The sequence below is a fragment of the Palaemon carinicauda genome, chromosome 38, assembly GCF_036898095.1.
Source record: "Palaemon carinicauda isolate YSFRI2023 chromosome 38, ASM3689809v2, whole genome shotgun sequence".
In the NCBI taxonomy this organism is placed as follows: domain Eukaryota; kingdom Metazoa; phylum Arthropoda; class Malacostraca; order Decapoda; family Palaemonidae; genus Palaemon; species Palaemon carinicauda.
Window position 1 is genome coordinate 15,107,897 of NC_090762.1, and position 10,298 is coordinate 15,118,194.

Consider the following 10,298-nt stretch of genomic DNA (forward strand, 5'->3'; position numbering starts at 1 on the left):
TAATACAATGGTATCTTAGCCTAACCTAAGAAAATGTCTGTCCAATAGTCAATGTAATTGTGGCATAGGCTACTGGATAATAATTTCTCAGTAGATACAAAGACGTTATGGATGGTGAGTAATACATTTTTCCTTTGTTCTGTGCTTCCTCCGGGAAATAAGGTAACATACCATAACTATGTCTATCAAAATATAAGGAGCCCTAAAGGGTGATGAAAGGATTTGGTTACCTTTAGCAAATACAAAGTAATATTGTCAATTGTCTATAATTCTGCTGTCACGTTTAGTCAGTTGGTTAAATTTTGATGTAAAATTATGACTAATGATAATATATATTAAAATTCTAAAATACTGTACATTAAAATTCTAAACTAACTGCCTGGCCAGACATTTATAATCAGATTCTGGCTGATTTACATTAACAACTAATTATTAGCAAAGAGTGACTTCAACAGCAAGTCGATGCTGACAGATGTTTAACTAAGACAACGGCCAAACGATAAGTACTGGATGAGGTAATTTTGTTTTATCGATCTTGTCAATACAATTATAAATTCTGTTGTAAAGTCATGCAGATATGTTGAATTCTGATGTCAAAGTGCACACAATATTCTAATGCCACAGCCTGAATTCTACAAAGCTTCGGCAACCATATTGAATATGCCTGGAATACTCATACAGAAAAGATAATGGTCTGTATATAAGTAAGAACACATAGTATAGACTTTATGACAATTTACTGGTGCCTCACTCAAGGTTGGGTATTGCAGTAAGCCCTCTTGGTGAAATTATAATCATTTATTGTTTCCCCAATATATTTTCCCCATCCAAAACCCCGGGTTTCCACTGGGTGGTCCCCGTTGCCGGCAGATGTAAAAATATATTTTTTTGTATCTTTTTATTAGCCCTGAAATAAATGTTAGAGCCTTTGTATATCAGAGGCCAGTTCCTCACGCGTTCATTGAAAATGGACATCGACTAACCTAAACTTTTCTCCCCAACATAATCTACAAGCCGTGTCCTTACCTACTTAGATAATGGGGGGGGGGGTTTACGCCCCACTGCGACCCCCCCCCTACCACTGCCATACTCTAAGTTAGACATAATAATACATACAGGTGGCCACTATCATACATACACCCTTAAATGTCATTCCCGAATTAAATGGGATATTTCCTATTGATAACCGCGGGCCATCCGGGTAACTGAGCAGTCACGTGACTTCCCGCACGTGGCGCAGTGAAAACAAACCACACTTTAACGTGGTGCTGCATGAACGGTCGTCTGTTAAAGCTAAATTATAAGCCATTATGCCTTCATCATGTGTTATTTTTAACTGCAAGAATCACAATATGATGCAAGGAAAGATGTTGCATTTTTACAAGTTCCCCAGTCGTAGCAGAAGCCCGGATAGGAGGGATAAGTGGCTTGCAGCATGCCAGCAAATGAATCCAAATGGACACATATGGTCCCCACTAAAGAGTCGGGTTATTTGTAGTGAACACTTTATCTCAGGTATTTATGAAATTTAACATATTTTAATATAGTGTAATTTAACATTCTGGTGGTTGGTGTTCCAACAGTATGTCTGTCTATTGGTGTTCATTATGAATTTATATTAAATTGCCAAAATACAGGTAAACCCAACATGACTGAGAAAGAACACCCAGACTACATTCCATGCATACTGCCTTTCAAGAAAGACAGCTATGCCAAAGCCAAACGACAACTTGAGATGTATGAGCGAAATGACAAGAGAAGGCGATTGGTTTATGAGGCCAGCAGTAATACACCTCACACTTGTGTGCTGTAAACAGTTCAAAATAATTATTGTTTATCATCATTTTTAACTTGAAAGTGTCGCTAGAAGTTAGAACAGTTGTATTTTATATCTTATTACTCACCTGAAGCATTTAACTTTATATTGTAACGTGTTTTAGCAGCTCCATCCAAAGAATTAACGTAATCGTAAGCCATTGCTCTGGTTTGTTTTCACTTCGCTCGATTCCCGCGCTAGCGGTTACGTCATCGATGACGTCAGCCCGCGGTTATGAATAGGAAAACTTAATATTTATTAGAAAATGTTGTTCTGACTGGAACAATAGTAATACCGCCCTCCTCCATCCTTAGGTTTAATAAAAGACAGTCGCCCCATATTAGGTAAGTAGGTAAGGACATGGAACGTAGGTTAGGTGGGGGGGGGGAGTTTACGTTGGTTGATGTACATTTTCAATGCACGCGGGAGGAACTGGCCGCTAATATACAAAGGCTCCCAACAAAGTTAACACCCATCCCCAATCAGGTGGAACACCTGATGCGTTAAATTAGGAAAAGAGGAGTTTCATTGTAGTATATTACAGGGCAATGTAACCTAGGAAAACAACTACTTTTTCTCATAGAAAAAATTACGCCAGAGGGGTTTCATTGTTGTGTGTTACAGGGCAATGTAACCTAGGAAAACAACTACTTTTTCTCATAGAAAAAATTACGCCAGAGGGGTTTCATTGTAGTGTGTTACAGGGCAATGTAACCTAGGAAAACAACTACTTTTTCTCATAGAAAAAATTACGCCAGAGGGGTTTCATTGTAGTGTGTTACAGGGCAATGTAACCTAGGAAAACAACTACTTTTTCTCATAGAAAAAATTACGCCAGAGGGGTTTCATTGTAGTGTGTTACAGGGCAATGTAACCTAGGAAAACAACTACTTTTTCTCATAGAAAAAATTACGCCAGAGGGGTTTCATTGTAGTGTGTTACAGGGCAATGTAACCTAGGAAAACAACTACTTTTTCTCATAGAAAAAATTACGCCAGAGGGGTTTCATTGTAGTGTGTTACAGGGCAATGTAACCTAGGAAAACAACTACTTTTTCTCATAGAAAAAATTACGCCAGAGGGGTTTCATTGTAGTGTGTTACAGGGCAATGTAACCTAGGAAAACAACTACTTTTTCTCATAGAAAAAATTACGCCAGAGGGGTTTCATTGGAGTGTGTTACAGGGCAATGTAACCTAGGAAAACAACTACTTTTTCTCATAGAAAAAATTACGCCAGAGGGGTTTCATTGGAGTGTGTTACAGGGCAATGTAACCTAGGAAAACAACTACTTTTTCTCATAGAAAAAATTACGCCAGAGGGGTTTCATTGGAGTGTGTTACAGGGCAACGTAACCTAGGAAAACAACTACTTTTTCTCATAGAAAAAATTACGCCAGAGGGGTTTCATTGGAGTGTGTTACAGGGCAATGTAACCTAGGAAAACAACTACTTTTTCTCATAGAAAAAATTACGCCAGAGGGGTTTCATTGGAGTGTGTTACAGGGCAATGTAACCTAGGAAAACAACTACTTTTTCTCATAGAAAAAATTACGCCAGAGGGGTTTCATTGGAGTGTGTTACAGGGCAATGCAACCTAGGAAAACAACTACTTTTTCTCATAGAAAAAATTACGCCAGAGGGGTTTCACTGTAGTGTGTTACAGGGCAATGCAACCTAGGAAAACAACTACTTTTTCTTATTGAAAAAATTGCGCTCTCTTCGAAAATGACACTCGTTCCCCAATACAAAATGACCCATCTCCCTTACCCCTTATAAGATAGTAAGCTGAAATAGACTTCATTTACTTTGGCATTCTGCCTAACTACTGCAGTACTCACTATGAAGTAATACTACCCCTCATACGTGTTAAAAATAATCTTACCAATGACTTAACTGTTTTACATTTCAAGAATTGAGAAATTTTGTGTCCTTTCGCGTTTCAGAGTTTGTTTTTGTTATTCTATGACGTCACCGAGTCCAGGGTTGCCAGATCAGGGTTGCCAGGTTTTCTAAATGAGAAAAGGTCCATTTCTAATCAACAGAGGCTTTAAAAGGTCAACCCATTAATAGAAAAAGGTCAAAAATATAGTATTTAAGGCTCGGCTTTTTTCATATTACTAAAGGCCAACCTATTTAAATACAAAAGGTCAAATTTGAGGTTTTTTTTGGCCGGAAAAAGGCCAAACTGGCAACCCTGTACCAGATTATTTCAACTGGAGTATCGTACATGAGCCTTAAAATTGTCGTTTTTCAACCAAAATTATCGTACACAGTTTCAATATAATTATTAAGGAGTTTATGATTGAATTATTTCAAAATATTTGAGTATAATTGTTTAATTAAACACACACACCACACATATGTATATACCTAAGGTATGTATCGTACATCGTACTGGACCTAAAATAATCGTACATGTATAATAATTATCGTACGGATGGCACCCCTGCTATGACGTAACCGAGTCTCTCACGAGTCAAAACAATTTTTCACATTATTATTATTATTATTATTATTATTATTATTATCATTATTATTATTATTATTATTATTATTATCATTATTAGCCAACCTACAACCCTAGTTGGAAAAGCAAGATGCTATAAGCTCAAGGGCTCCAATACGGAAAAAAAAAACAATGAGGAAAGGAAATACGGAAATAAATAAATGATGAGAACAAATAAACAATAAATCATTCTAAAAACAGTAACAACGTAAAAAAACAGATATGTCTTGTATGAACTATAGACAGACTCATGTCAGCCTGGTCAACATAAAAACATTTGCTGCAATTTTAAACTTTTGAAGTTCTACTGAAGTTTCACATAGAGACGTTTTTTCCAATTATAATTACTAGCCTTTGATTTCATGACTTTGTGAAAAGATTTATAGGTGATAAAATGAATTACTGCGTAAAAGAAAAATAAAGATTCATATGTATTCAGTGATAGTATTTCGTATTCATTGTATTATTCAGACTACTATTACTTATTATAATATTAGTAATAAAAATAATAATGTTAAAAAATCTTTATTGACATTTTCCCAACTGATATTTATTTTATAGATCGTTTTTTTTTTTTTATGTTTTGGTCTAATAATCTGTTCAGGTTCATGTTCAGGTTCCTTCCTGGTTCCTTATTGCTCACTCCGCAAAATAAGTTTGCAAAGCTTCTAAGCTTATTCTTCTTATTGTTGCTCATATTACCTGTGACTTAAATAAATTAATACCGTAATGAGGTTCTCAATCTTTACTTTTATTCCATTCTACCTTGAAATTAGATAAGATAACACCTTGCTTTCATCAGTTTTGGCAACCTATTGTGATCAGTTTGGACTTCTTAAATTCTTCTTCTATACGCATTGTCCTACCTATAAATGCAGCCTTTCTTTTCTATATTCCTGGAAAAACAAAAAATGTATCAAATCATCCTCATTTTCACAAAAATTACAATTTACATCCCCCCTCATTGTGTCTATTTACAATATTTAGTTTTAACGTATCAGTTCTTGCTCTAAAAAAATATCACTGAAGCAAATGTATTGTCATAAAGTAAATCTTCTTTAATTTCTTTTTTCCACGTTCTATATATTTCTAAGCTCACTTTGCTTTCCATTTCTTCTTTCCACTTTTTGGTTTCCGATTTTTTTTTTACCTTGTTCATCCACAAGACTATATCTCACTAGAAATACGAAAGACTGAAGAAAGATTTTGAGGCTTTCGAGAATAAATTGAAGACTTTTCTTATGAGTGATTCGACAATTTTAACATTTCATATTTTAAAGTGTCTGTAAATGCTCGAACAATTTAATATGTAAAATATATACATACATGCGTAAGAAATTGGACAAGATTCATCTCAGGCTGCATATTTTATAAAACTGTTGTATATATGAAAAAATATCTTGAGCGTTTGAGCAAAAATTATTACGTCAATTTGACTAGTTTGTCAACAGCAGCCCATAACTCAGAGGAACTCTCGCCTTATGCATTTATACCGGGAAATATCTGCTGTCTGATTGGCTGGTTGTAATGTGACGTCAGACACTCTTATTTATGAATGAATGTTACGTCAAAGGCCCGGTGGCGTAATACCAATACATATTTTAAAATATTTAGTGATTAAAAACTTGTATTTAACTAAAAGTCTTTTTAAAAGTTTAAATTTCCTAATAAAATAAATAATAGATCTTAATAAAGGTCATAAACTGAATAAATAAGTCATATTAGATGGAATTATTGACCCTCATTCTGGCTACGATGTTATATGTATGTGCGTTTGTGTGTGTCTGAAGTCGTAGTAAAGCAGTCAATAACCAATCAGAGCTGGGGAAGATGTAGCCAATCAGAAGGCTAGAATGTACCGCTAAGAGATCCGATGATATTATGAGTTGCTGTTTGAGAAAGCTGTCCAAATTTTCGTAATGTTACATCGAAACAGAATAGATTTATCATCATCATCATATCGAGTTAAATACATTTCATATATAATAATATATTGAACAGATCATTATCGAATCATTAATTTGGAAATACGTCATCGTCAGAGTTATATATACCAACAATATATATATTTTTTAGATAAACTATTGCTGAAAATTGCAAATTTTATCAATTAAACTCGAAAACAGTCATCTCGTAATAAAATTGATCTTTAAATACATACAATTTTTATTTTATTATGTGTAAAAAGAATATAATGAAAAAACCTCATTAGCTAAAGCGTTTGCCCGAAATAGTCAGTAAATCTGACTTTTTCGTCAACAGCAGCCCATAAGTCGGAGGAACCCTCTCACCTTATGCATTTTGAGCGGGAAAATGTCTGGCCTCTCATTGGCTGATTCTTCCTATGCTCTGATTGGTCGATTATATGACGTCATAAAATCCACTGGTAATCGTGAAAAATCTGTACTTATAATATATAAATTATGATTCATAAACTATATTTGTTATTAAAATTAACATAAAATAATAAATTAAATAATAATTATTAAATAATTAATCTTTTTAAAGGACAGAACTTAAATAAATACGTTATATTCGAAGGAATACATAACTGTGTTCTGGCTATGATCTTGGGAGTGCGTGCGTATGTCCGCAAAGCTGCATGAGCGAAGACATCAACCAATCACAGCTAAGGAAGAATCTGGCTGGGTTAGTGTAAAAAACTTATACTTCTTTTAGATAAATTACGATTAATAATTTACAATTTTATATTGAAATAAACAACGAATAGTTATAAGTTAGTGATAAATAAATACTGGATCGTGGTAAAGTGCATAGTTGAATAAAAACGTCATATTGGAAAGAATTCTTGACTGTCACTTTGGCTACGATGTTGGATGTGCGTGCGTATGTCTGTATGAGTTGCTGTTTGAGAAACCTACCCGAATTTCCTTATTAAAATGTCACCAAACCTTTAAAATGGGAAGACTTAGCTGGATTTTTTTTTAGTTTTTAAGGGAATTAGAGATAAATTTTCTTGAAAATATATGGAAACGATACTTCATAAGATGTTTTTATGATATATTTTAGTAGATGAATAAATTCTGATTAGTAGATAATTATTTTCATTAAGAATACGTCTTTCATACGTTAACAAGAGTGGGATAATTCTGTTTGCTGGAAGTATTGAGTAACAAACACGTAGGATTCGATATTGAAACAGATGCTATTATTATATCGAGGTTATGTAATTTAAGAACTACAGTACATGACTGTAATTTGTATTTTGTTACATTTATGGTATTAAGTAATTAAACAAATAAATGGTTACCAAATCGTATGTTTATAGGAAGGACATTAGGATGAAAATCCTCAGCTAAAAAAAGATGATCTAAAATCTCGAGTGAATTTGACTAATTCGTCAACAGCAGCTCATAAGCCAAAGAAACTTTCTCACCTTATGCATTTTGAGCGGGAAAATATCTGGCCTCTCATTGGCTCATTCGTCCTATGCTCTGATTGTTGGTTGTATATGACGTCATGAAATCCACTGGTAGTCATGAAAAAAACATATACTTATAATATATAAAATATGACTTATAAATTATAAATTTTATGAAAATTATCATAAAATAAGTAATAAATTACTAATACACAATTGATAAATCTTCTCAAAGGACAGAAGTTAAATAAATACGTCATATTCGAAGGAATACGTAACTGTGTTCTGGCTACGATCTTGAGAGTGCGTGCGTATGTGTGTGAAGCTGCAGTAAGCGATGGGTGCAGCCAATCACAGCTAAGGAAGATACAGCCAATCATAGCACTGGATTATCCCGCTAAGGTCCCTGGGTTGCTGTTTGAGCAATCTGCCCGAATTTTCTTCGAGATTTTTATTCTTTTATTTAAGAAATAAATAAATTTTCTTTATTCCCTGCCATTCTTTATAAATTGTTTTGATAATATATATATTAATCGAGAGTGATTACTTAATGAAAAACCTTTAATTGCTTGAATAAAGAAATAAAAATAAAAAAACATTGAATAGATCGAAGGAGATTTTTGCGTGAATTCGAAAAGTCCGTCAACAGCAGCACATAAGTCGGAGGAACCCTCTCGACTTATGGATTTTTTTAGCGGGAAATATCTGGCCTCTCATTGGTTGACTCGTCCTGAGCTCTGATTGATGGTTGTATGTGACGTCATGGAAACGTATTTTTATGAATGAATCTGCTGAGTTGGTGTGAAAAACTTATACTTCTTTTGGATAAATAACGACTTATAATTTACAATTTTATATTGAAATAAACTATGAATAGTTATAAATTAATAATAAATAAATATTAGATCTTGTTAAAGGGCATAGTTAAATAAATAAGTCATATCGGAGAGAATACTTGACCGTCCTTAAGGCTACGATGTTAGATGTGCGTGTGTACGTCTGCCTAGGTGTAGTAAGCGAAGGCAACAACCAATCACAACTGAGAAAATACAGCCAATCAGAACACTGGAATATCCCACCAAGGGAGAGATCCTGCGACTTATGCTTTACTGTTTGAGAAATTTCTAGCTTGAGTGGATAGCGCTTAGGAATTTTTGTCTTTAATGGAATTGATGATATATTTTCTTCAAATTACAAAGGGATAGTCCCTTGTAAGATGTTTTTGATAAATTTTATCATGGGGAAGAATTTTAATTCCCAAATTATTATTTCTATTAAAGAATACGTCTTTGTGAAGTCATAGAGAGTAGGATGAATTTTACAGCTGCCTAAATGATTGATTAACTGATTTGCTGTTAAATAACACTGATATTGGACACTTGAATAGATACTATTATTACATCGAGCTTAAATATTGAAGGAACTACATAACTGTAATTAGTATTTTGTTGAATTTTATGTATAACGTCATTAAACAGATAATTAAACCTCTGGTATTTCACGAGATGATTCTTTTAATACGAAAATTAACTCTTCTAGTGAAGTGATATTCTGAGTATATTAGCATTATTTGATACTTATACATAGATAAGTTAGTGTGAATTTAATAGGGTTAGTATTTTCTCATAACTACCGAGAAGTCTCTAAAATTTAGGAGTAAAAAGTAGTTAATAATTTCTTTTAAAATGGCGTATTTATCAAGCTTACGTATTTAAACGAGTTCTAAATTCTGTTTTATTAATAAATTGATAATATTTTAAGTTGTATTTTATAATAATTATGATTTATATATCCAAATTATTCTGTTATAACTAAGTTTTTCACTCAAATCCTGGCTAGACAAGATTTGAGTGAAAAACTTATAGTTATTACAGAATATTTTGGATATATAAATTATAATTATTATAAAATACAACTTAAAATATCAACGTTGGTAACACTGTGTATTATTGGTAACGTTGCTAATGTTATCGTTCGTCAGTAAGAGAAGTGACACCGTACATCTTAAAGTTATCAGAATTGGTTGATCTGTTTGTTTCCGATTGAAATGAACATCAAATTCCCTTAATTCACGTTATTTACTATAGGAAAACAATTATATATCGTTTCCCCAGTATGTTTTCCCCACCCAAAACCCCGAGTTCCCACTGGGGGTCCCCCATTATCGTAGGATATAGATGTATATATATTTCTGAAACTATTCATTTGCGACGGAAACGAGTGTCATTTTTTAAGAGATCGTAATTTTTTCTGTAAGAAACAGTAGTTTTTTTCCTAGGTTACATTACCATGGAATAATATACAAAATTACCTTACTTTTAACTGATGATAATTACATTATAAATTACGTAATTTAATGCAATATCATGCAATAACTTACCCTATCCGCTGTTTCCTGGTCTGTTATTGCTCAGCCTCACGCAGCGCCGCTAAATTAGTTTGCGGCCACGCTATCCCTTTATAGATAGGTGCAAAGCTTCTTTAAGCTTCTTCTTAACATTGTTATTAAGTTTATATTACCTGTGCCTCAAATAAATTAATACCGTAATGAGGTTCTCAATCTTTACTTTTATTCCCTTCTTCCTTGAAATTA

At 33.4% G+C, this 10,298-nt stretch overlaps 1 long non-coding RNA gene across 2 annotated transcripts in view; it reads right to left on the reverse strand.

Annotated features, from left to right (window-relative positions):
• LOC137630432 (uncharacterized) overlaps nt 1–7,815 on the reverse strand; it is a 68,544-nt gene extending 60,729 nt beyond the window's left edge. Inside the window, exons 1-2 of one of the 2 annotated variants that reach the window (XR_011041707.1) lie at nt 7,721–7,815; nt 3,712–3,826 (exon numbers count right to left, since the gene is read on the reverse strand). This is a non-coding gene — a long non-coding RNA (uncharacterized lncRNA). Of the gene's footprint in view, nt 1–3,699; nt 3,827–7,720 lie in introns of both variants that reach the window. The other variant, XR_011041706.1, reaches the window with a different exon arrangement.
• Nucleotides 7,816–10,298: the final 2,483 nt, after the last annotated feature.